Source organism: Schistocerca piceifrons, chromosome 4, assembly GCF_021461385.2.
Source record: "Schistocerca piceifrons isolate TAMUIC-IGC-003096 chromosome 4, iqSchPice1.1, whole genome shotgun sequence".
In the NCBI taxonomy this organism is placed as follows: Eukaryota; Metazoa; Arthropoda; class Insecta; order Orthoptera; family Acrididae; genus Schistocerca; species Schistocerca piceifrons.
Genome location: NC_060141.1, coordinates 290,015,039 through 290,041,597, shown reverse-complemented (window position 1 = coordinate 290,041,597; position 26,559 = coordinate 290,015,039). Strand labels below are relative to the sequence as shown.

Below are 26,559 nucleotides of genomic sequence, written 5' to 3'. Positions count from 1 at the left end.
TTAGGAATTGTGTGGATGATATTTTTCCGAAAGTCAGATGGTATATCGCCAGACTCACCCATTCATTCTACATACCAACGTGCATAGTCGTTATGTTGCCACTCCCCCCCCCCCCCCCCAATGATTTTAGAAATTCTGATGGAATGCTTTCTACCCCTCTTGCCTTATTTGATCTTGAGTCCTCAATAGCTCTTTTAAATTCTAATACTGGATCCACTATATCATCTAAATCGACTCCCGGTCCTTCTTCTGTCATATGTGAAAAATTTTCCCCCTCATAGAGGTCTTAAATGTACTCGTTCCATCTATCTGCTCTCTCCTCTACATTTAACTGTGGAATCCCCGTTGCACTCGTAATTTTATCACCCTCACTTTTAATTTGACCGAAGGTTGTTTTGCTTTCCTATATGCTGAGCTAGTCCTTCTGAAAATGATTTCTCTTTCGATTTCTTCCCATTTTTCACGCTGTCATTTCGTCCTAGCTTTCCTGTATATCCTGTTTATTTCATTTCTCAGCGAGTTGTATTTCTGTATTCATGAATTTCCCTGAACAATTTTGTACTTCCTTCTTTCATCGATCGACTGAAGTATTTCTTCTGTTACCCATGATTTCTTTGCAATTATCTTCTTTGCACCTATGTTTTTCTTTCCAACTCCTATGGTTGCCCTTTTAAGAGCTGTCTATTCCTCTTCAAGACAATTCAGCCTAGTCGAAACAAAGAGTGTACCATGCCTTGATGGAATTACTGTTTCACTACTACCACAGCCTCATTTTGCACGCGATTTTAAGGAACCGCCAGCAGAATTTCATCGAAAATTAAAAAGTATATGAACAATAAAAAATAAAATAATAAAGCCCATGCTCCACTAATTCCTTTTTAGTGATTTGATGATGGGGAAGACTGACCGTTTAATAAAGTTATACATCAAATAAGTCTTCAGACACCCAGAAAAAAATACAACTGGTAACTCCTGTGAAGGATAAAGTAGGAGTCGGACCACTAGCATATGCAGTGTGTAACAGTTACCAATGCAATTATTTTTATTGGTGACTTAGGAAAGTGTACTGAATAACATTACAGCAGTATTTACTTTATTTGTAGACTAATAATAACAGCTGTTGGGAGTAGTATGTTTTTAAGTTGGTTACTACCTTCTAGTATGTGAGTCAAGTGCAATCCATTAACGTTCTGCCAGGGCAGCAGGCCAGGTTTGGAAGTGTGGATGCATGGACGCAAAACGTTTAGCCTATACTGACGGACGCAGTTCACTTAGTAGTGCAATTGCAGTTGTGCAGATAACATCAAGTAGTAAATTATGAGAGGTGTTTATGGAAAACTTGGAAGGAGGCAATTTAAATTCCGTTATGGAAACCAGGCATGGATCGTACGAATCCAACGAGTTACCACAGTGTGGCCCTTGGCAGCTGTGTGGGTAAAGTAGTTACGATTATGCGGAGAACATCAGGTTTTAAATTAGGTTAGGTATCTAAATGTCTAATGAACCTATGTCCGGAAATGCATGGTTTCCATGCTAGGGACGATTTGTTCGATCATACATTGCTACAAAGCCTGATGTCTAATACGCGCTGTCCCATGCAGCCACAGTTACAGTACGTGTTGAAAATGGTTTCCATGTGGTTCAGCGCAAGCGTGTACCTGCCGTAGCATGTTCTGTCTCGCACATTCACATCGGCCAGGCTGCATCTGAACAGTGTCAAAGGCAGTGTGAATACGCTGTCCCGCTGTTCCAGTGTTTCCACGTTTGGAACGGGCTCTGCATGCGCGGTACTTTTGAGATGGACCCATAACTGGGAATCGCACGAGATCCAGTGAATGAGCACGCAATGCAAATGGCCTACTCGTCCGATCCATTGACCAAGTGAGACGAACGTTGACGGTTGGGCTGGATCATCGTGGATCAGCCACATAACCCTTCGAATTATCAACTTCACTTCTTCCTGCAGTGGAGGCAAAGTCAGCCGCAAGAAACGGCGATAGTTCCGGCCTGTTAGGCGACGTGAAAGGAAGACTAGTTCCAAAATACGGTGGCCAATTATCCCGGCCCAAACATTGCGGCTGCACCGTTGCTAATGATTCTGTCACCGTATCAATGTAGTTCTGCATACTATCCCATAAATGACTCTTATGAAAGTTGAAGATAACACTCCTCGTAAAGGATGCCTCATCTGTGAATAGGATGGATGACACAAATCCTGGAATCGCGGTTGCCTGGTGAAGAAAAAACTTCTCCTTATGTAGAAAGTCTGTCGCCAGTAAGCCCTGCACACGCTGTAACTGATAAGGGTAGTAAAAATTGTCATGGAGAATGTTCCACATGGTCGTCTGGCTTACTCTCTACTGGCTGGCCAAATACCTGGTACTGACATAGCGGTCACCTTCCACAGTGTTAAACAAATTTCCCTCCAAGTCTGATGTCCGAACATTTCGGGTACGTACTTCCTGATTTCCTGCTTTCTGAAACGATCCTCTCTCAAACAAATGGCGAAATATTGTTGCAGACTTTGAATGCTGTGGTTGTTGTCGCCGGGGATAGGTCGCCTGATACAAACTTACTGCCCGCCGCCCGTTGCCACTTGCCTTTCCGTTACTAAACACCATGTTGGCAAGCTCTTGTTTCGAATACGTGTACAACGCCGTATCACATCCGCTAGAAGGTAAGTCAGCGAGAGAAGTGAATCGGACACAACATTATCAATGACTATGGCAGCAGAAGGTGCTTGGGCATGACGTATGAGGAACATTACCACCCTCTTGAAGGAAACCATGCATACTGTGGCTGAGGCTGCACGGTACAGAACGTATTAGGTAGCATTCACTGTAACAAAGTATGATTGAACATGGAAATAATGCATTTCCGGACATAAGTTCATTAGACCTTTTTTGTTCCATATCCTCTGATCGATCAGTCCCTATAGTTTGTGCACGGTGGAAAAAATCACCCTGTATAAAAATATATGCACTTATGAATGAAAGTTTCCGTAGCACTGTTAGGACATTTTTATTTTTATATATTCATTATATTCCTGAATCATCTTTGCCGCAGGGGTTCAAAAATGTGATCAATATGAACGAAACTTTGCAAGTTATACGATTTGACTACTATTACCTCTGGAATATGACGAAACAACGAACACAACGAATACCCAGCCGTGATAGAAAATGATTTGCCGGCGAACACAGTATTGCACTCGATAAAGACTGTGCCAGACAACGAGCTCCTGTAATAAAAGAGGTAACCGAAATTAATGAAGGCGGTAGCTTGTAGTTCAGTGACAGTTCGGGACAAGGCTATTTCGAGATGCAGCGGGAGCTGGACGAAGCCATTGCCTTATTTAACAATGGACAGAGCACCACTGACGTCACAGCTGGCATCAAGGCTATATACGGAGGAGGTCATCGATTTCATGACCGAGAAGGACGCGGATGAAAACGGTGAAAACTTGTGGCAATGTACCTACCTGATGTAACTGGAGATTCGGCGTCACTCTATTAATTCACATAATCGCCGGATGACGTGTTCGTACACTTTCATAGAATTTTATAGACTTTTTTTAGTCTCGTCTTTCTTATACTTGCAAATTACAGTCACATTAACAGATTATCTCCATCTGTTCTCAACTTCACTGTCACAATTGCTCGTGTGGGTAAGAACTTATTACTGTTTTTGATGACCGCTTGTCATGCACCAAAGTATTTACACTGCAATATGTTCCCTTTTCTTAGCCACTCCAGGCTATATCATCATGTTGTTATCGATGTAATCCTGACATGAGGGCGGAAGCAAGTTAAGATATAAATTTGCCGTTTATTTCAGCCGACGACGAAACGAGTGTGGTAAAGATCTTAAAGTAATGTGAAGTGTGTGGACTCGACGCTATTCTTTTAGACTGGAGATTCTAGGGTGTTCAGAGTAGCTTGCTCATCCTCGTATTCCAGCAATCAGCTATCAGCTATACATTTTAATTATTTTCAGTACCTTCATTTGACGAAATGCGAGATGTTCCGTGTGTGTGCGTGTGTGTGTGCGCGCGCGCGCGCGCGCGCGCGCGCGTGTGTGTGTGTGTGTGTGTGTGTGTGTGTGTGTGTGTGACTGCACGCGTATTTTTAGAGCGTCTTTCTGTTTTTAAGCGTCATTAAAGATTTACTATTTCTCGGCTTCTATCCACACTCGTCTCGTGAAATTTTAGTACGGGTACTAAAGATTTCACTGTCGTGCGCCAACACCAACATATTATCATGCCTAGAGCAACACTTTTGTTTCCCTTAAGTTTCTTACTCATCTTATTTGTGCGATTACCATGACTTTCTTTAATTCGTTCTTTAGTTGTTTCGACTTTTACCAAAATCGATCCAGTTTCAAAGGAATACTTTTGGGCTGTCTTCTCTTCCTGATTGTTTCCATATAGCTTGCCTGCTTTACCTCCGCTGGAATGCACACAAGATACCTGTGTTTCGTGTTTTCGTAATTGAAAATATTCCTGATTTCGTTAGAGGCGCTGTAGTAGGGGATATAATTTCGCTGTTTCTGAGCCAGGTGACATTGTTTCCCGAGTTTACTCTCAAAGATAAGTTGACTTTGTCATACCTATAGAGCCCACCTTTCTCACATACATAAAACTTATCTTGTATGGTTGCTACATCAACGGTTCTTCGGCTAAGGTGACTCTTCTGGTGTTAAATATATCACCAGCATAGCCTCCAATATCCTCCGAGGACGTATACCCAGCCACCAGACGATGTAGGTACGTTTCATTTTATAGTGTCTCCCGGGAGAGTAATGTTAATGTCAGAAACCTAATTACTGACTTAACGCTCTTTATCATCTCTTCAGAATAGTATACAATATTGACAGAAGTAAATAACTACTCCTGGATAATGAAGTCCCTCTGTAGCGGAGAGGCGAGTGAAATGGCAGAAGCCCTTGCACGCATTGTTTCTTAAACACGGTTGTCTCACGATAAACTGTTTACCTTCCGAGCAATGTGATCATGCTCAAGGACATAGGTTTCCACCTTTCCAATATTTGTAGTTGACTTTACTTAGATTGTTAAGTGCATTCTATTGGACTAGATCAGCGCCTGCCTCTCACACAGCCGCCGTGTATTGGAGCTGTACTGTTTGAAATTGACTATGTGCTTTGTGTTTTCGTAAGATGTATTATACCTAGTGTTGGATTTGTAATCACATGTTGACTACCGTGAGCATAGTCTTTCACTGAAACCGATCGGTGAATAAAATACAGCAAAAGTCAGCATTTGTGTTACACATTTTTTAAAAATGACTAGATACAGATTGTTGCAGCATGAAAATAATGTTCTTTGTTGTACGTGTTTAAAAAAAATACGATTATGATCCAGCAAGTCTTACTGGGGAGACTCCGAGTGTTTCATGGGTGTAGAAAACAGAAACTAACATTATTAGAGTGAATTCGCGATATGTGTTCGGAATGGTTCGGAAGACAGACCGTTAGTCCCGCAATGCAAATTACTTTTTCATCACTTTTCTATTTTCGGTTTAGAACACACCTGTAAAGTTACAGGATCAGTGGATCACTAAATAATATTCGTGAAAGATTGTGTTCTTCATGGGTTTACAGATCATAGAAAGATTTATCTAGGGGAACTAAAAATGAGAAGCAGGCACATTAAACGCTGTACAGGGTGAAAAAGTCGGTTTAGCTTAAAACTAAGAATTGTGCACCAGCTTAAATTGATAATACACAAGAAGAAAAAAACCATAAATAAAGAAGGGCAACAAATGATAGAAAACATAAATTATAGATGGTAACATTGGAGAATTTATGACTGCGATGAAATTGTAACACTACTCAGCCAAATGATTCAGGAACACAATATTCCTGTAGGCTAAATACTGAAAACAGAAGCGGCGATAGTAATATAAAGTCGGTCGATTTTCAACCGTGTCTAATATTCCCGTACATTTTCTGAAATAAATAATGTGCTGATGAGCAGCAGTAACAAGTTGTTTCCTCTCCCGGGAAAAGAGTGGTAACAGAGAGAAAGCCCTTAATCACGTTAGGCAGCTGAATCGAATAACACAGCAGATTTTTCGACGCTAGCAATTATTTGATACTGTAATCCAACGTACTGAGGGAACAATCAGCTGAATGTATTTAAACACTGATATCCTCTTCCTGATTAAATTTAAGCAAAAATGAACCATTTCGATAACACTTCACATAAGCATTTCAACAATCTCAAACACTAAGAGACTGGTTCATAAGCGGTGAACGGAGAGAATTGCATTCCTTCGTTTGTCTACCACCAGAAGCTAAAAATACCTTGAATAACTACAGTCTACATAAAAAAATTACCAAAATATCGCTTTCTGCAGAAAATTTGTATTATTATTTTTATCTATTGAGATTTCCTCATTACAGAGATTTCTCTTCAACAGTATACCAATACACTCGGAACTTAATACGTATGTATTCAACACAATTTCCTCAAAATGTAGCTGCAGATATTTCGATCTTTTGTATGGTCTTCATCTGCATCAGATCTTCTCATTGTTTTCTGTACATTTTGGACCAAGGGATTCTTCGTCTCTTTTTCGCCTCGATTTCTCGCTCCTGTACCTTTTTTGTGTTATTCTTTCCTCCATTACGTGTCCGACCGCCGTAATTTTCTTTGATCCATTACATTACTTATTACTTCTTCCAATTCCATTATCTTTCGTGTTGCTTTCTTGCTCTTTCCTAGAGGTTCTTGCTAATATTCTCCGGATATTCATCATTAATAAATTCAGCTTGTTTACGTTTTTCTGATTTATTGTCCATGTCTCTGCTCCATAAAGGACTATACTCTCTATTATCGACATGAATATGAGTCCCTTTGTTCTCTATCTCACACCTCCACTTCTTATACTGAACTGAGCACCCCAATGATCCCGTTTCCATTACTAAATCTCTTATTAATTCTAAATTTGAATTTCCCTCTTTTCCTAAAGTTGACACCAGCAGGCAAATATTCTCGAACTTTTCTGATTTTTTTCCCCTGTATGTACTGTTCATCAAGATCATTTGAGGGATACCTTAATAAGTACCCACTTCATTGTGTTATCTGTTTTCCCTCTGTGGCTAATCTGCTTCGGATCGCAGGGTCCCGGGTTCGATTCCCGGCCGGGCTGGGGATTTTCTCTGCCCGGGGACTAGGTGTTTGCGTTGTCCTCATCATTCCATCATCATCATCAGTCGTGACAGTGGCTAGATTGAACAGTGTAAAAAAAATGGTGTAAAACTTGGGACTTCGTATGGGCGCTGATGACCTCGCAGTTGAGCGCCCCGCAAACAAAACATCACCATTATCATCTGTGACTAACAGTCTTTCCACACACGTAACATAATTTAGTATCTAATGTTTCACGCATAATCGTAACTGCGCTGCGAAGTGGACTAGATCTGTCAGTACAGACTGCCCATTTTGCATTCACACGTCCTCACTTCAATAGTTCACCTGCTGACTAGGAGAAAATAAACATTTATGGCTTGTGATGTTGCAGCGTCTGTGTAATTCTTAATTACGATGCAGTGTTCCTTCCGACAAGGCACTGCGGCGGCTACAGCTGTTATTAGATACATGAAATGTATTCTCAGTTGTGAATATGGACAACCATCAGCTGTATAATGGAATGAAGACAATGTAAATTTGTGCCGGACCGGGACTCGATTGCCCGCTTACCGCGATAAGCGCAAAATCCGGGTTCCATTATACAGCAGATGGTTGTCCATATTCGCAACTGAGAATACATTTAACATATTTACGGCTTGCTTGCACCAGGCGTACTTGGAGGTACTAACCAACCTGAAAGCACAATACTCGTAAATGCTATAATTATTAGTCTGCAAACGAATTAAATACTGATGTAACGTTGTGCTGTGCGCCGTTATCAGTCATCAATAGAAATATCTCCACTTACCCTTAATACCCTGTGTAATTTGCGTCCTTCCCATCTTGTATTAAGATGATTGGGTCATCAGCAAACCATTAATGGTTGTTCCATCTGCAATACCTGATCGTATAATCTAATATTTACGACAGCATTTGGTGACACTAATATCTGTATACATTTTGAACAGTACGGACGACAGGGGTAGCGTTTGCTTGAAGGGTTTCACATCCAATATTTACGTTATTGCTAATATATGTTTTATTAAGGCCAATATCCACAGAAGTAATTCTAACGTATCGTCTTCCAGTGCTGTCAGTAGTAATACATCATGCACTGCGGCCAGAAAACCATCACTTTAATTTATCTGAAATTGTGGTTTCAGAAAAATCTAATCACTACTTTGCTAGTATACGCGGAGAGGCCACAGAAATTCAAAACCAGAAAAAAGACTTTAAGAGAAAAGAAGGACATAAATTAATGGGTCTTAGTGCCAGATACTTCCCGACTACAAGCTCCATAACACACGAGCACGTTGGAGCAACCACGTGATATTAGACAGCTGTCTGTTGACGTCACGAACGGACAGTTGCGTGGATACATGTAGATAGTTCGGCTTGCTGAACTTATTTGAGACTGAAACTGCTTTATGAATCGTTGAAGTCTATGACGATGTCTCCAACACTCGAAGACGAAACGTTAAGCAGAGAATATGCCTTGGACCACGATCTTGTGCCCGTAAAACAAATATCGTATTTTCTTTGTACGAGGGCGTGTTGAAAAGTAATGCCACTAGTTTATTTTTTTTTATTTCTCTGTGTCTCTCTCTCTCTCTCTCTCTCTCTCTCTCTCTGTCTCTCTGCCTCTCTTTATCTCCCTGTTCGACTTTCCCGCTTTGCTAACGCTAGTTAGCAAAACTCTGCCGCTAGAAGGCTCCGAATTATAGCGTGCAACATGCGTGAGAAACGGCGTGCTGCAATCAGTTTTCTAACGGCAGAAAAGTTGCCTTCAACTGAAATCCATAGAAAAATAAAAGCTGTGTACGGTGATGGTTGTATCGACTTCAGTAATGTGCGACGTTGGGTTGTCGGTAATGAGGGAAGTGGTGGTGCTAACCTCAACGTGTGTGATGGAGTTCGTAGTATTTGCAGAGCTTATAGAACGCCTTTGAGGTTTTTGCTATGATAGTGATGAAGTGGTCCAAGCAGGGAGGAGGTTCTGACTCCGTAAACAAAAATGAACATTCTACAGTGACAGTATCAGACAGTATATAACAAACTGGTCTCTTCTTGAGAGAAATGTGGCTTCAAATGGCTCTGAGCGCTATTGTACTTAACTGCTGAGGTCATCATTCCCCTAGAACTTAGAACTACTTAAACCTAACTAACTAAGGACATCACACACACCCATGCCCGAGGCAGCATTCGAACCTGCGACCGTAGCGGTCGCGCGGTTCCCGACTGTAGCGCCTAGAGCCGCTCGGAAACTCCGGTCGGCCGAGAAATGTGTGGGTCGCCACGTTCTTGTGTTGAGAAATAAATATGTAGACATGAGCAATAAAGATGTAGTATGCTATGAAGTTTGTTTTGTTTTAAAAGCGTTAAAAGTTTTCAGATAAAAATTTTGGAGGCATTACTTTTCAGTTCGCCTTCGTACATTTCTTCTACTATTTTGACTAATGGATCCTTTATGGCGTCACATGCAGTGATTTCGAAAGCAGTTTCCTTGGAAAGGGATCGTCTGCCATTTCTAAATCTATGACACCTAATCCAAGCTTTCTTATTTTTGTTTATGTTTTCTTCCAAAATCTGTAATAATTTGAAAATATTGTCTATACATGATGTACCAGCTGTGAAACCCCGGTTTCCTTCTTGTGTCTTAACATTACTCTGTATATCAGTACTTTCCTTTCTGCATAAACATGTTACTGTTATAGCTTGCCGTTTAACGTAATGTGAAGCGTCAATACGTGAACAATAAAAAATCAAATGAACGCTGATTAAACATAAATATTTTCTGTTCCCCACGGTGTCATAAAAGGCGAAAAATAAGACAATTTAATATTTTTCTATAATGGCGACCAGTTTTTGTGAAAAGTTGTTACCATTTTTGCTTTCCAGTCTCTGTCCCTTTTCATAATTGAAAAGTTCTATAATTTTGCGTAAGGTATCAGATTCATACAGATTTTCATACGTAACGCCTTAGTCAAACAATTCCAAAAACATCACATACCATGGAAAATATTTTGCACCTACACTATTTCTTGTGTAGTGTTTCCTTTTATGAGGTATCTAGTCACTGGTATATAATGTAGTTTCCTACAACTAGTAATAGAAAAGACATAATATCAAATTAACACCGTGGACACATTTACTATGTAAGTTTTGAAAATGCCCTATCGCCGAAAGTGGTCTTGTGCAGAACTGACGACTATTGCCATTGGAGATTATTAGTGCACAATGACACGGACTTCCAGAAAGTTATATGTGAGACCAGATAATACGGAGGTTCACAAAATGTTGAAAGGCCTTATTCCCGAAGGTGATAATCAGGGAATGCCAGCATACAAAATGTTGATGTTGTACCACAGCTGTCGGCCTAGAGTTTCCAGTCACCATTTTTTAAGCGAACTGTGGTTTTCCGTCATGTAGTAAATATCTTAGTGTGTTAGTGTCAATGTTCACCGGCCGAAGTGGCCGAGCGGTTCTAGGCGCTCAGTCTGGAACAGCGCGACAGCTAGGGTCGCAGGTTCGAATCCTGCCTCGGCTATGGGTGTGTGTGATGTCCTTAGGTTAGTTAGGTTTAAGCAGTTCTACGTTCTAAGGGACTGATGACCTCAGCAGTTAAGTTCCATAGTGCTCAGAGTCATTTGAACCATTTTTGTGAATGTTCCTAAACAGTTTCAAATGTTCACTTCATAACTGAATTTATGTCTCTATTTCACACGAAGGCGAATATGTACCCTTCAGTGCTAAAGAAAATGTGTTCAGTTATTAACACGTTTTTGTTTCAGATGTTCTGTTTTATTAAACAGGTGTCGAACTTTCTTATATAACTACTACAAAATGTGAACTCTGGTATCTATCAAAGTGAAACAAGAAAGGTAAGACTGGCAGAATATATTGACCGATAACTTGTAGTATGATGACACAAATCTAATACTGAAGGTACTAAAATAGAGGTACTTCATACTGTTCTCTGGTAAGGGCTTTGCGAAGCTGTATTGTGTTTCTTCTCACGAAACCAGTATATAACATCCTACATGCATATAACAATATACTGTTGACAACTACAAAGGGCCGAGCATTACACTTAATTTTGCGTAGCCATAATTATTCATGAGTTTTCTTATGAAAGAACTGAGAGACAACCTGCACAAAAGTTATCAAACGTGCTGCCGAAGCTAACGTTCTCATTATACCAACACATAGCGGTGATCAGAAATAAAATGCTGTTAACCAAAGACTCTAAAGGTCAAATTTTCATCTAAATATCATTTTGTCACAAATCTCATTTTTATTGCTTTGTGTTTGCTGTGTCCTGTTGTACACTCCTGGAAATGGAAAAAAGAACACATTGACACCGGTGTGTCAGACCCACCATACTTGCTCCGGACACTGCGAGAGGGCTGTACAAGCAATGATCACACGCACGGCACAGCGGACACACCAGGAACCGCGGTGTTGGCCGTCGAATGGCGCTAGCTGCGCAGCATTTGTGCACCGCCGCCGTCAGTGTCAGCCAGTTTGCCATGGCATACGGAGCTCCATCGCAGTCTTTAACACTGGTAGCATGCCGCGACAGCGTGGATGTGAACCGTATGTGCAGTTGACGGACTTTGAGCGAGGGCGTATAGTGGGCATGCGGGAGGCCGGGTGGACGTACCGCCGAATTGCTCAACACGTGGGGCGTGAGGTCTCCACAGTACATCGATGTTGTCGCCAGTGGTCGGCGGAAAGTGCACGTGCCCGTCGACCTGGGACCGGACCGCAGCGACGCACGGATGCACGCCAAGACCGTAGGATCCTACGCAGTGCCGTAGGGGACCGCACCGCCCCTTCCCAGCAAATTAGGGACACTGTTGCTCCTGGGGTATCGGCGAGGACCATTCGCAACCGTCTCCATGAAGCTGGGCTACGGTCCCGCACACCGTTAGGCCGTCTTCCGCTCACGCCCCAACATCGTGCAGCCCGCCTCCAGTGGTGTCGTGACAGGCGTGAATGGAGGGACGAATGGAGACGTGTCGTCTTCAGCGATGAGAGTCGCTTCTGCCTTGGTGCCAATGATGGTCGTATGCGTGTTTGGCGCCGTGCAGGTGAGCGCCACAATCAGGACTGCATACGACCGAGGCACACAGGGCCAACACCCGGCATCATGGTGTGGGGAGCGATCTCCTACACTGGCCGTACACCACTGGTGATCGTCGAGGGGACACTGAATAGTGCACGGTACATCCAAACCGTCATCGAACCCATCGTTCTACCATTCCTAGACCGGCAAGGGAACTTGCTGTTCCAACAGAACAATGCACGTCCGCATGTATCCCGTGCCACCCAACAAGCTCTAGAAGGTGTAAGTCAACTACCCTGGCCAGCAAGATCTCCGGATCTGTCCCCCATTGAGCATGTTTGGGACTGGATGAAGCGTCGTCTCACGCCGTCTGCACGTCCAGCACGAACGCTGGTCCAAATGAGGCGCCAGGTGGAAATGGCATGGCAAGCCGTTCCACAGGACTACATCCAGCATCTCTACGATCGTCTCCATGGGAGAATAGCAGCCTGCATTGCTGAGAAAGGTGGATATACATTGTACTAGTGCCGACATTGTGCATGCTCTGTTGCCTGTGTCTATGTGCCTGTGGTTCTGTCAGTGTGATCATGTGATGTATCTGACCCCAGGAATGTGTCAATAAAGTTTCCCCTTCCTGGGACAATGAATTCACGGTGTTCTTATTTCAATTTCCAGGAGTGTATTTCGCTAGACTTGTTACAAGCTGCATTGCTGAGAAAGGTGGATATACATTGTACTAGTGCCGACATTGTGCATGCTCTGTTGCCTGTGTCTATGTGCCTGTGGTTCTGTCAGTGTGATCATGTGATGTATCTGACCCCAGGAATGTGTCAATAAAGTTTCCCCTTCCTGGGACAATGAATTCACGGTGTTCTTATTTCAATTTCCAGGAGTGTATTTCGCTAGACTTGTTACAAGTTCCAAACGATGAAGAAAATATTTTAACCATTCGTTACTAGACGGCACATAGTAGATGAAAGGTCTTTGTTCCGAAAGATTTACATAAGACTGTTGAGTCAGCTGCATCTATGAACCCATTCCAAGTAATTTCAGCACATACAACTAACAGACTTCCTTGACTTTAAAGCTGTTGCTGAAACATTGTTGTCAAAACAGGTGCGTAAGATCTTCAAATGCAGTGTCATCAAAGTGACTCATCATAAAGACTTCTAAACATTCTTACTCGTGAAACAGAAGAATGCAAAGAAGAGAAAAGACTCTGGCAGATGAATGCCATGCCCTGCTTCATCAGAAAGACCAGCTGTGCTTATCAATTACAAAACAGAAAGATCTGTTGACGATGTTCCCATTTCTCCCTTAGTAGCACAGGGAGTTCTACTGCAAACTTTGCAACATCTATCTTTAAAAATAGGGTTGTACAAGAAACAGAACTCTGCACTGACACTCTTTTTTCTTGAATTTTATTTTGCTGTTCTCTTGCAAAAAATTTAAGATACGAGAATTAGGTTTCATTGGCTGCAGTTCTACTAGTTAAAACGCTGCCGTTGTATTTCTGTAAATGTGTTACTAGACGTGAAATGTAATGCTACAGTATTAATGGCACTTGAATGAAAAACTTTCTTATAGACACTTAGACTCAGTCAGTTAAACGAACTTAATAAATCATTTATTTTTCTAACTTGTCTTCCTACTTTTTGCACTGATAAGGTGAGCAACATAACTAGATGGTGTGAGAAAACCACCTCAAATTTTTTGATATATCTAATGTTATGTACAAGAAAGAGATAAATTGTTTTAGGCTTAAGTATCAATTTAAAATCTGTGTTAAATACTACGCTCTAGGCTCTCTTGGTGGTGTAAGAACTTTAAGCTTCTAATTCAATGCACTCAAACGATACGGCCATTTATATCATCCGACGATTCACTCATCAAAACCTACAGGGTACTTCACGTAGACTTGGAACCACGAAAGTTGGCAAGAAGCAAGGTTATTCAGTACAAGTACAGAAAAAATGTGACAATTTTAATTTGTATTTATATCACATAAAAAGCTTTTTTTTTTGCCATTTGTTTTCCGTTTGTCTGTCTGTTAAGACCCGTTATTCCCAGGGACAGGTGGAGGTGTGAAAGTGAAATTTATTGAAATTGATGTCAAATACACTATGTGATCAAAAGTATCCGGACACCCCCAAAAACATACAGTTTTCATATTAGGTGTATTGTGCGGCCACCCACTGCCAGGTACTCTGTATCAGCGACCTCAGTATTCATTAGACACCATGAGAGAAGAGAATGGGCCGCTCCGTGGAACTCACGAACTTCGAAGTGGTCAGGTGTTTGGGTGTCACTTGTGTCATAAGTCTGTACGCGAGATTTCCACACTCCTAAACATCACTAGGTCCACTGTTTCCGATGTGATAGTGAAGTGGAAACGTGAAGGGACACGTACAGCACAAAAGCGTACAGCCCGCTCGCCTGTTAACTGACAGATACCGCCGACAGTTGAAAAGGGTCGTAACGTGTAATAGGCAGACATCTATCCAGACCACCACACAGGAATTCTAAACTCCTTCAGGTTCCGCTGCAAGTACTATGACAGTTAGCCGGGAGATGGGAAAAGTTCGATTTCATGGTCGAGCGACTGCTCATAAGCCGCACATCACGCCGGTAAATGCCAAACGACGCCTCGCATGGTGTAAGGAGCGTAAACATTGGACGATTGAACAATGGAAAAACGTTGTGTGGAGTGACGAATCACGGTACACAATGTGGCGATCCGAGGGCAGGGTGTGGGTATGACGAATGCCCGGCGAACATCATCTTCAAGCGTGAGTAATGCCAACAGTAAAACTCGGAGGCGTTTGTGTTATGGTGTGGTTGTGTTTTTCACGGAGGGAGCTTGCACCCCTTGTTGTTATGTATGGCACTATCACAGCACAGGCCTACGTGGACGTTTTAAGCACCTTCTTGCTTCCCACTGTTGAAGAGAAATTCGTGGATGGCGGTTGCACCTTTCAACACGATCGAGCACCTGTTCATAATGCATGCCCTGTGGCGGAGTGGTTGAACGACAATAACATCCTCGTAATGGACTGGCCTGCACAGAGTCCTGACCTGAGTCACATAGAACACCTTTCGGATGTTTTGGAACTCCGACTTCGTGTCAGGCTTCATCGACCGACATCGATGCCTCTCCTCACTGCAGCACTCCGTGAAGATTAGGCTGCCATTCCCCAAGAAACCTTCCAGCACCAGATTGAGCGTATGCCGGCGAGAGTGGAAGCTGTCGTCAAGTCTAAGGGTGGTCCAACACCATACCGAATTCCAGCATTACCGATGGAGGGCGCCACGAACTTGTAAGTCATTTTCAGCCAGGTGTCCGGATACTTTTGATCACATAGTGTACTAAGGTCTATGATCTCTGGGCGATATAAGAAATTTAAGCTTCTGAGTGAATGCAGTCATTTAAGTCACACATTTTGTTATTTGCAATCTCACTTGATGAACTAGCTATATACATAAGGTTTGTATGGAACCTTCAAAGAGCGGATCATACGCGCACTTTACCTTTTTTTTAATTTTATTGACAAATGTGAGACTTGCCACTTAGAACGTTTCATATATCCAGTGTTCTACTCTTTTCTACAAGGCGTTTTAAATTCTCTTTCTCTGCACTGCTGGTGCAGACTCTATAACACTGAAGCGTAACACTGAAGCGTAATTTAGTATGAGGCTTTGTCCCACGAGACGTCTTTAGTGACAGCTGACGAGCAGCGTATCGCTGCAGAACGTGTGCCGAATTTCAAGGAAAAGGACAAACATTTTTTTTTCATACCTGGGAATAACCGAAGGTGCTACTTTGACGAAAAAGCTCTAAATGAACCGATTTGAAAATTCCCAAATTTCATGTCTCATTCTAATTTCAGGTGGAGTGCAGTAACACAGGACATTACAACAAAGCTGTTGAAAAATATGTGATTCGCATTAAGAGTTTAACATCCTACACAATTTGCATTTAGTGAGAACTCGACGAATATTAAGCGGATAAAAATTAGAAGTGCACTCTAAAAAACTACAGCTTGAGCACATTCGTATTAACAGTCGAGTTCTTAAATTAGTTAATAGAATGTTCCAACAGAAATTCAGCAGATAACATAGTCAAGTACCCTCATTATTTGTTGTGAATGGACACAAATGTAGATGAAGAACAAATACGTCGGCAGCACGTATATACGGAGCAGTCAAATGACAACGAGGCAGATGGAAAAGAGTAAGTAAACTGTTTATTATTTTAAAACTAATCGCCATAACTGTTAAAGTGGTCAGTCCCTTCAAGGAAAAATGTTTGCTGTTGCCTTCGGAGCCGTGATTTTACCTAGACGTGCATCTCTGCTTCCGAAGCAAATCTACAGCCACGATCGTCTTACTTCAGGGCTCAAATGTTGGCAAGGCTTTTCGACTATGCTTCAGAAGTGTCACCGGGAAGCCCTTACACATCTTCCTACAGTCTCAGTCTCTCCCCATGCGATTTCCGCATTTTCGGAGCCCAGAAGTAACAAATTCATATTCGTGGCCATCGATTTGCTTCGGAAGAATAGATTCACTCCTGGGTACAATCATAGGTCCGTACGCATCCAAGAACATCTTTCCACAAATGCATTGCCAGTTTCGTTTCACAATGGAGTAAATAATGTATGGATAGTCACGACGATTACGCAGTTGGAAAATAACAGTTATTGACTTTTTCCATCTGTCTCGCTTTCATGTGGCTGCCACTTATAGCAATTTCACAACATTACTGTGGGACAAGGAACCTTTTTAAGAAGGATGAATTCTAATTCTCCAAATTTTTCATCTTTAAATAAGCTCTACACGAGATTCTTGAAATACTTATTTCTGGGATTCTCGTTAACACAATGAAGTACATCGCTTGCGCTGGTAGAAACTCGTCGAGTGCAGCAGGAAGAATCGATCACAGTGCAGTCACATGATATCGAGAGGACTTCGTGCTATTGAAAAAGACCATTACGTCACGCCAAGGGCACCGCGCAGAAGCTTATAAGGATATTTCTGCCTTCTCTCGTCCAGTGTGGTCTTCGCACGCAGTGTTTCTCTACAGTAAACTCTGGCGCTCGTGTAACTGTCCCCTACTGCTGAATAAACAGGACGCTCCTTCTACGACGCAGGTGCCGTACATCGCATCTCGCAACGCCTGACATCACATACGTCTCCTGTTTTTCATCTCCTCCGTATCCCACGAATACTTTTGCTCCGTACCTACAATCTTTTAATATCCGTCTTCAAGGCCACAATTACGGATACGTTGTTAAAAACACATGGGAGTGCCTCTAACATCAGGGAACTAGCAGTTGAGTGAAGTGAGCGGGTGAGTGTTTTAAAAGATTTATTATAGCTTACTATGTAAACCACATACAGTGTTTGCATGAATCTTATGCATTAACTATTTTCAAACGATATCTTATTCATTTTTGTTACTCACAACCGTTCTCAACTTCCCAGTTGACGAGGACACATTATTAATGACTCTGATATCAGGGAAAAGCCGAAAAGTTAAGTCCTTCCAAATCTGCAACATGGTCATGTATCTAGAAACAAATATTTTTTTCTCATTTGAAAGTGTTACAGCCGCGTAAATCTTGTCAATACTGCATTCAGTATATTTATTACGTAATTGCTGTACTGCATACCAACAATCAGAAAGTGAAATTAAATTACGAAAAACCACCATCAAACCAGATACAAGTTAAAAACACTATATGTGACAATTAATACAAATTATCATTTTAGAGGCAGGGAAAAGTAGACTCAGTTCATTTGTAAATATAACGTGTTCCGTGATGAAGGAAAACCTACCGTTTCGAGGTGAGGTACGAGGCGGTGCATGGCTTAACTGCCCATACGTTATGTAACTTGTTTTAAAAATACACAGAATTTTACTCAGCATAAAACATTGTGGTTGAGTGTTTAAAATATCCTAAAAATGGTTTCACAATATTATAATGTACTTAAATGTGTAGAATTATTAATATTTACAACCACTGCACATAACGTCCTGTCTCACAATGGCACTCTCCCCTACTATTTTACAGTCCACTGCGTTTATTCTGATTGTGGTGATAAGTATTCTTCTCTGGCAGTTTATCTGTCTGAACATAACTGCAGAAAATGAATCTATTTCTTAAACACTGAAGTGCCAAAAAAACTGGAATAGGCACGCGTACTCAGACACAGAGATACGTAAACAGGAAGAATACGGCGCTGAGGTCGGCAACGCCTCTAAAAAACAAGTGGGTGGCAAAGTTGTTAGATCGGTCACTGCTGCTACAAAGACAGGTTATCAAGATTTAAATGAGGTTGAACGATGGGATACAGCACCTCCGAGGTAGATATGAAGTGGGGCTTTTCCGGCACGACAATTTCACGAGTGTACGGTGAATATCAGGAATCCGATAAAAAATCCAATCTCTGACATCTGTGCAGCCGGAAAATGATCCTGCAAAAACGGGACCAACGACGACTGAAGACAATCGTTCAACATGACAGAAGTGCAACTCATCCACAAATTCCCGCAGATTTCTATGCTTGGCCATCAACAAATGCCAGCGTGAGAACCATTCAACGATACATCATCAAATTGGCTTCCGGAGCCGAAGGCCCGTCGTGAGCCCTTGATGACTGCACGACACAAAGCTTTACGCTTCGCCTGGGCCCGCCAACACCGACATTGGACTGTTGATGACTGGAAACATGTTGCTCGGTCGAACGAGTCTCATTTCAAATTGTATCGATCGTATGGACGTGTACGGATATGGAGACAATCTAGACCCTGCATGTCAGCAGCCGGCCGCGGTGGGCGAGCGATTCTAGGCGCTTCAGTCCGGAAGCGCGCGACTGCTACGGTCGCAGGTTCGAATCCTGCCTTGGACACGGATGTGTGTGATGTCTTTAGGGTAGTTAGGTTTCAGTAGTTCTAAGTTCTAGGGGACTGATGACCTCAGATGTTAAGTCCCATAGTGCTCAGAGCTATTTGAGCCATGTCATCAGGCGATTATTCAAGTGTGTTAAATCCGATGGGACTTAACTGCTAAGGTCATCAGTCCCCAAGCTTACACACTACGTAACCTGAATTATCCTAAGGACAAACACCACACCCATGCCCGAGGGAGGACTCGAACCTCCGCCGGGACCAGCCGCACAGTCCCTGACTGCAGCGCCATAGACCGCTCGGCAAATCCCGCGCGGCCGCGATTATTCAAGCTGGCGGAGGCTCTGTAATGGTGTGGGGCGTGTGCAGTTGGACTGACATGGGACCAGAGTGAGGTTTTCACTCTGCAGCGGAGTGTGCGCTGATATGAAACTTCCTGGCAGATTAAAACAGTGTGCCGGACCGAGACTCGAACTCGGGACCTTTGCCTTTCGCGGGCAAGTGCTCTACCAACTGAGCTACCCAACCACGACTCACGTCCCGTCCTCACAGCTTTACTTCTGCCACTATCTGGTCTCCTACCTTCCAAATTTTACAGAAGCTGTCTCGCCGGAGAGCTTCTGTAAAGTTTGGAAGGTAGGAGACGAGGTACTGGCAGAAGTAAAGCTGTGAGGACGGGACGTGAGTCGTGCTTGGGTAGCTTAAGTTAGTTTCAGATAGTTGAAGTAGTGTGTAAATCTAGGAACCGATTACATCAGCAGTTTGATTCCTTAGGATTTCACAAACATTCGAAAACTTCTTCAACTGTGCTGCCTTCTGAGCAATTCCTTACTGCTTTATATATAGCCTTAGAGAACTTCAAGCGTATTTCGTCACTCCCTAGTGCTACCGTATCCTACTTCTTTGCGTATTGTTTCTTCCTGTCTAATCTCTTAAACTTCAGCCTACTCTTCATCACTACTACGTTGTGATGTGAGCCTACATCTGCTCCAGTATCTGATTTCGAAATCTCTGCCTGACCATGATGTTATCTTCCCGGCATTTTCCAAGTACACGTCCTCCTCTTGTGATTCTTGAAAAGAGAATTCGATATTACTCACTGAAATTTATTACAGAACTCAGTTAGTCTTTTTTCCCTCTCATTCCCTGTCCCAAGCTCATATTATCGTATAACCGTTTCTTCTACTCCTTCCCCTACAACTGCAATCAATCCGACTTGACTATTAGGTTTTCATCTCCCTGTACTTACTGTATTACCATTTCAATATCCTCATATACGTCCTCTACATAGTTTCATGCTTAGCTCGTGACGTGGGCATGTATACCTTAACTACCGTCGTCGTTGTTGGTTTGCTGTCGCTTCTGATAAGAACAACCCTATCACTGAAATGTTCACAGTAACACTCTCTCTGCCCTACCTTCCTATTCATAACGAATCCTACGCCCGTTACACTATTTTCTGTTGCTGCTGGTATTCCCGTATACTCATCTGACCAGAAATCCTTGTCTCCTTTCCATTACACTTCACTTTTCCCTTTTCAGTTTTCAGATTTTGTAGCTTCCCTACCAAGTTCAAGCTTCTGACATTCCACGCTCCAACTCGAAGAATGTTACTCTTTTGTTGGTCATTCGATCTTTTTCGCATAGTCACCCTCCCCTTTCAGTTCAGTTGCGGCGAAGAACAAGAATTGGGATTAATTTAAGAAAAACACGTGGAACGGTAGCCAAAATTGTTGCATAATTTATCATTCCCAAACAAATATTATTATGTAATAACACTTCAGTGATGCATCAACTGACAGTTACCAAAATTCTTGCGAAATGTATAAAAGTAATTAAGATTTTTAAATTAAATTCACGATGTATAAGGACATTTGCATCATACATAAAATTACACACTGTTAATTGATTAAATCAACCTGCGGCGGCACTCTGTCATTGCAACTAGATCACACTTGTGGGCTAATTCCACAACAGAAGTCGAATATAAGTTCAACAAACATTAAATAAAAAACATTAAAATGTATACACTTTCACTGGTTATTCTGATCTCATATAGTCCAGATACGGCCAAGCCGCCCAAACCCCCCCCCCCCCCCCCCCATACACACACACACGTAAAACCGAAGCAACAATAATACTTCACTGTTTGACCACAACCCTGTTCCACAGAAGTCGCGTTAAGTGCTTCAATTATCTTGCACCTAAATCACAATTAAAATGATAACGATAATTAAACCCTTAATTTTCTTTTAGAGAGCAAGAAACTGAGTGATCAGTTTGCTGAAAGACTTTCATCACACGCCCACAAGGGTCTTAAAATAACAGAAGTTCTGAGTCAGTTACTTCCTAAGTTTGATAAAAATTAACATATACAGTAATACTTAAGCGAACAATTAAAAATTCAACTATTAAAACTTAAATATGGGAGGAGCCCGCTCGTAACATTGCAAGTTAACCTTCCAAGCAACAACAAGAAGGAATGTACTAAGTCATTTAAAAGAATAATTACGTAATAATTCCAACAAGATTTAAAACGTCAAGGTAGAGCTTTACTGGGGCCTTTTTGGGGATAATGAACACTGTAATTGGGATACGTTCCAAATGGCAGATCGCCGTTTAAACTGTAAAACTATAACCCGAAGGGTCCCTCACACGAAGTAAGAGAGTGCGTAAATACAAGCTTGCGCACACACACACACACACACACACACACACACACACACACACATGGCCAACACATGCATGCCTTTAGGCTTAGCGCACACAACTGCAATGCCAAATCCAATGACTCGCCCCAGAAGACGAACAAACAGAAATTACAATCACTAGTATCAAACACTCAATAACAACAAACCATGATTTCAAGTACAAGATTAAAAATACAGAAATCTAGCTTGGCACATACAGAAACCTCCAGATTGAGACACACAACCCCTAAGGGGTCACCGAAAGGCATTTAGAAACTGGATTACTGGCCAGCTCACAGCGCGCACAATTAACAATCCTTAAGTACAATACTCTCTCTGACTAGATAATTTCAAACAAAAGCCACGGAGGCCAACAGCTTCAGGTTCCAGCTAGGCACGGCAATACCGCCCTGTCGCACGTGGCTGCTAACAAGTTGTGCCATACATCTCGGCGTATGTAGCTCACCGCAGTTGACTGATGCACGTCGTAACCAGGTTGTTCGAGATGAGGGCTGCTGCTTGCCCACTTAACTCGCCGGTAGCAACGGTCAACGCTACAGGAAAACGCGGGCCCCCATAGCCCAACATTCAACGGAGTTAACTCGCTGCAGTCGCCAAGATGTCGAGCTCTCTGGCACACTCGTCCAGCTCCGTGTCCGACACACCGCTCACCACAATATAGCTCCAGTGGGAACACATAATCCAGCAAAGACGATACGACGAGGCAGAGTCGATGGAACGCACGCAAAGCGTCGCCAGCAGGGTCGCGCGCTCGCCCTCACAGAAGCCGCTACGGCTCACTGTAAACCAAAGTTTTTGCGTTCTTGTGAAGCTATTTCCATAGCAGAATGAGATTTTCACTCTGCAGCGGAGTGTACGCTGATATGAAACTTCCTGGCAGATTAAAACTGTGTGCCCGACCGAGACTCGAACTCGGGACCTTTGCCTTTCGCGGGCAAGTGCTCTACCATCTGAGCTACCGAAGCACGACTCACGCCCGGTACTCACAGCTTTTTATTTCCATAGCAACTTACATCGCCTAACAAATATTTCTTTGTATCTAATCAAAAAGTGAAGTACTTGCTTTCATAAACGCAACTTTAAACATTTTTTAGTGTAACGAAATATTTTCTTAAAATTTTCGTCCCCTATTGCACACTCTTGGAGGCTGAATTTCTAACCGAGAAGTCAAATACCAGTTGTCATGTAAGTAGCCTTAAAAATCCTTTAGTAGTTCTTTAGTAATCAATTATTTGCAAAAAGACTTTCACCCACTATTGTACTCTCTTAGTGGTTGAATTTCCAAAAATTTTGATATAAGTAATATTTTTTAACCAAATACCAGTGTTCGTAATTCTAGCTTCAAAATTACCTTAATAACGACATGCTTTCAAAAGGTCTTTCGCCCCCTATTTCATCCCCTTGAGAGTGGAATTTCGGACAGTCCCTTGTTAAGCGATGCCTACAGTATAAGTTCCACACCCCCTCCAAATTTCAAGTTTCTCTCCTCAACTGGGCGATAATGAGACGGTGAATGAGTTGCACCCTCTTTCGCCCCCTTGGGGGTTGAATTTCCAAAAACAGTGATAGGCGGCGCTACTTGTATCGTTTTCGTGGCAGCAATGTAAGCCACTGGGCCCATCAGTATGATGTTGTTCCTTGCTAGGTACCCGTGGTAAAGCCTTTATTTTATTTTTGACTCGGGCATAGCTCTTCTAATTTCTGACCATTGCTTCTTCGCAATGCATTTTTACGTAGGTAACCTTTGTACATCATGACAATTGTTATCTTAGGTAATGTACTTTTCCTCATACTAAATTTTTTCATTCTGATGAAGACACCACACTTAGAGGGTGTCGAAACCTAGGTCAATGCACTTACGTTATTTGCAACCGGTTGACTGTACAATCCTATGTTGAAACAGTGAAACACGGATTCTTTTATTATTTCTAACTGAGGAATCAAATTTAAATTTTTAATAGATTTAGCTTTGAAATGCTTCCATAATAGAATATTTTCATAAAAATCTCACTCTCCATTTCACCCTCTTAGGGGGTCAGTTTCCAAAAATACTGAAGCACGTATTCTTTTTATTTGCAACCAGGAAGTGAAATACCAATGCTCATAGATGTAGCTTTAAAAATACTTTAGTATTCCTTTAATAAAGGTGTATTTTCAAAAAGGCATTCACCCACTATTTCACTCCTGTGAGGTTAAATTTCCAAAAATTCTTCTTTATTTCTGACCGAGAAACCAAATACCACTTTTCGTAGTTCCAGCTTCAAATTTTTCTTAAAAGGGACATTTTTTTTCAAAAAAAAAAAGTACTTCATCCCTGCTTCTCTCCCTTAGGGCAGGAATTTCGAAAAATCTCTTATTAAACGATGCCTACAGTATAAGGGTCACACCTTCTCCAAATTTCAAGTTTCTGTCAGCGGTTTGGGCTCGGCTGTGATGAGTCAGTCAGTCAATCAACTAGTCAGTCAGTCCATAAGGACATTTCCTTTTATTGTAAGAGATAAAGATTATGTTGTGGATAAGTTGCAAGTTCCATAAGGCTATTATTGTATCTTGCATCTTGCATTGATGCATGCCTGTGTTCGTTGTGCCATACTATCTACAAGTTCAGCAAGGCACCGTTGGTCCACATTGTCCCACTCCTCGACAGCGATTCGGCGTAGATCCCTCAGAGTGGTTAGTGGGTCAAGTCGTTCATAAACAGCCCTTTTCAATCCATCCCAAGTATTTTTGATCGGGTTCATGTCTGGACAACACGCTGACCACTCTAGTCAAGAGATGTCGTTATCCTGAAGGCGCCGCTCATGCATAATTGTTTGCAGCTTTGGGCGGGCTTAGTGACATCTCTGGACAGTCAAAGGGACTATCCACAGCCAACATCTATCTTCAGGAGTTATGGGAACTGGGGTAACGCATAACTTTTTTTGATGTGTGTATTAAATTCGTACCACTTTTCTGAATTCAGTCTGAAATTCCATCAATAATGCATGAGTATTTGCTTTTTCTAATTCTTATAATTCTTTTAGTTTCAGTCAAGGATGTTGACGCTAATTTCAGTAGCTTAAAGTTTCGTGTAGTTGTAATTTTAATATACTCTTTTGCTTCTTCAACTAAACCATTTAACGAAGACAGTAACTTGTTCTCGAAAGAACAGTTACTGTTGATGACCGTGCAGCTTTTCCCTGGAATAAATGACGACTAACTGAAAACCTCAGCTGCCGACAGGTGTTGTTGACATACCTCGATATGGACAGCTGAAAATTGTGCCCCGACCGGGACTCGAACCTGGGATCTCCTGCTTAGATGGCAGACGCTCTATCCATCTGAGCCACCGAGAACACAGATGAATAGCGCGACTGAAGGGACTTATCCCTTGCAAATGTCTATAAGGTACAATACATATGCAGAATTTTGGACCCGGAATTCAACCGGGCTATACATTCTACACCTTTCACTCGTCCAGCCGCATAGATCGCATCTAAGTTACTCGCTCCCTTGCTGATGGCACACGTCATGCGCAAGTCTGGCCTTTGGCCTTTTCAGACCATGATGCGTACCTCTGTGACGTCACTCTCGCCCGACAGCGACTGTCGCATATTCGTGGTCTGTGGAAACTCAATGTCGCTCACCTGACCTCCTCAGACTGCGCCGTATGGTCGAAGAAGCGTGGGCACGCTGCCGCCATCGTCGAGAAGCCTATGACTCCACCTTATCATGGTGGCTCTCCTGTGCAAAGCCGACCCTCAGGAAGACACTGATGAGTTATGGGAAGGAATTTAAGGCGTGGCAAACTAACCCTGCACTTCTGCTACACCATACTACGTGACTATGCGACGATGCCTTTCACGCCAGCCCGGCAGTCGATGGTCCATCGCACGAAGGCGCAGATCTCCTTGATCATGCTGTGTTACTTGGAAGGAACTGTAGTCCGTTCTCGTGCTTCTAATCGTATCCCTCATGAACGTCGGTCGATGTACCACCTCCTTCAGCAACGACGACGACGAGCTCTGATCCAAGTACTCCCTGATGTGGAAGGGCGCCGGCACGACACCCAACAAAGCATCGGTCGTGCTCTCCATGCTCATTTTGCCGGGCTATACGCAGCCGTACCGCATTCTGCAGCACTGATTACAGAAGTCGCTCAGCTTACTACGAACACTCTTCCGGAGGATGCAGTGCATGACCTCCAAGACGACGTAACCACAGATGAAGTGGTAGATGCTATCAAGGCCGTATAAGGTACAATACATATGCAGAATTGTGGACAGTTGGGTGTGTGAGTCTCACGGGAAGTGTGCAAGGGATAAGTCCCTGCAGTAGCGCTATTCATCTGTGTCCTCGGTGGCTCAGATGGATAGAGCGTCTGCCATGTAAGCAGGAGATGCCGGGTTCGAGTCCCGGTCGGGGCACAATTTTCAGCTGTCCACATCGAGGTATATCAACAACACCTGTCGGCAGCTGAGCTTTTCAGTTAGTCATCATTTATTCCAGGGAAAAGCTGCACGGTCATCAAAAGTAACTGTTCTTTCGAGAACAAGTTACTGTCTTGGTATATATAGTTAAAGGCTATCCAGCCATTGACCTTCGTCTGTGCGAATTCGCACAGGTTGCCCAAACTCTTACGGGAATCGCCAAAGCGTGCGCGAGTAATGAGTGGTTGGGCAAATGTCTATAAGGTACAATACATATGTAGAATTGTGGACAGTTGGGAGTGTGAGTCTCA

At 42.6% G+C, this 26,559-nt stretch overlaps 1 protein-coding gene and 2 non-coding genes across 3 annotated transcripts in view; 2 read left to right on the top strand and 1 right to left on the bottom strand.

The window, feature by feature from the left end:
- Nucleotides 1–26,559, top strand: part of LOC124794654 — a 101,953-nt gene that overhangs the window by 38,504 nt on the left and 36,890 nt on the right. The window lies entirely within an intron of this gene.
- On the bottom strand, nt 19,582–19,656 carry Trnas-cga. The gene has a single exon. It is a non-coding gene; the product is annotated as a tRNA-Ser (tRNA).
- Trnat-ugu lies at nt 26,172–26,245 on the top strand. Its single transcript has one exon. It is a non-coding gene; the product is annotated as a tRNA-Thr (tRNA).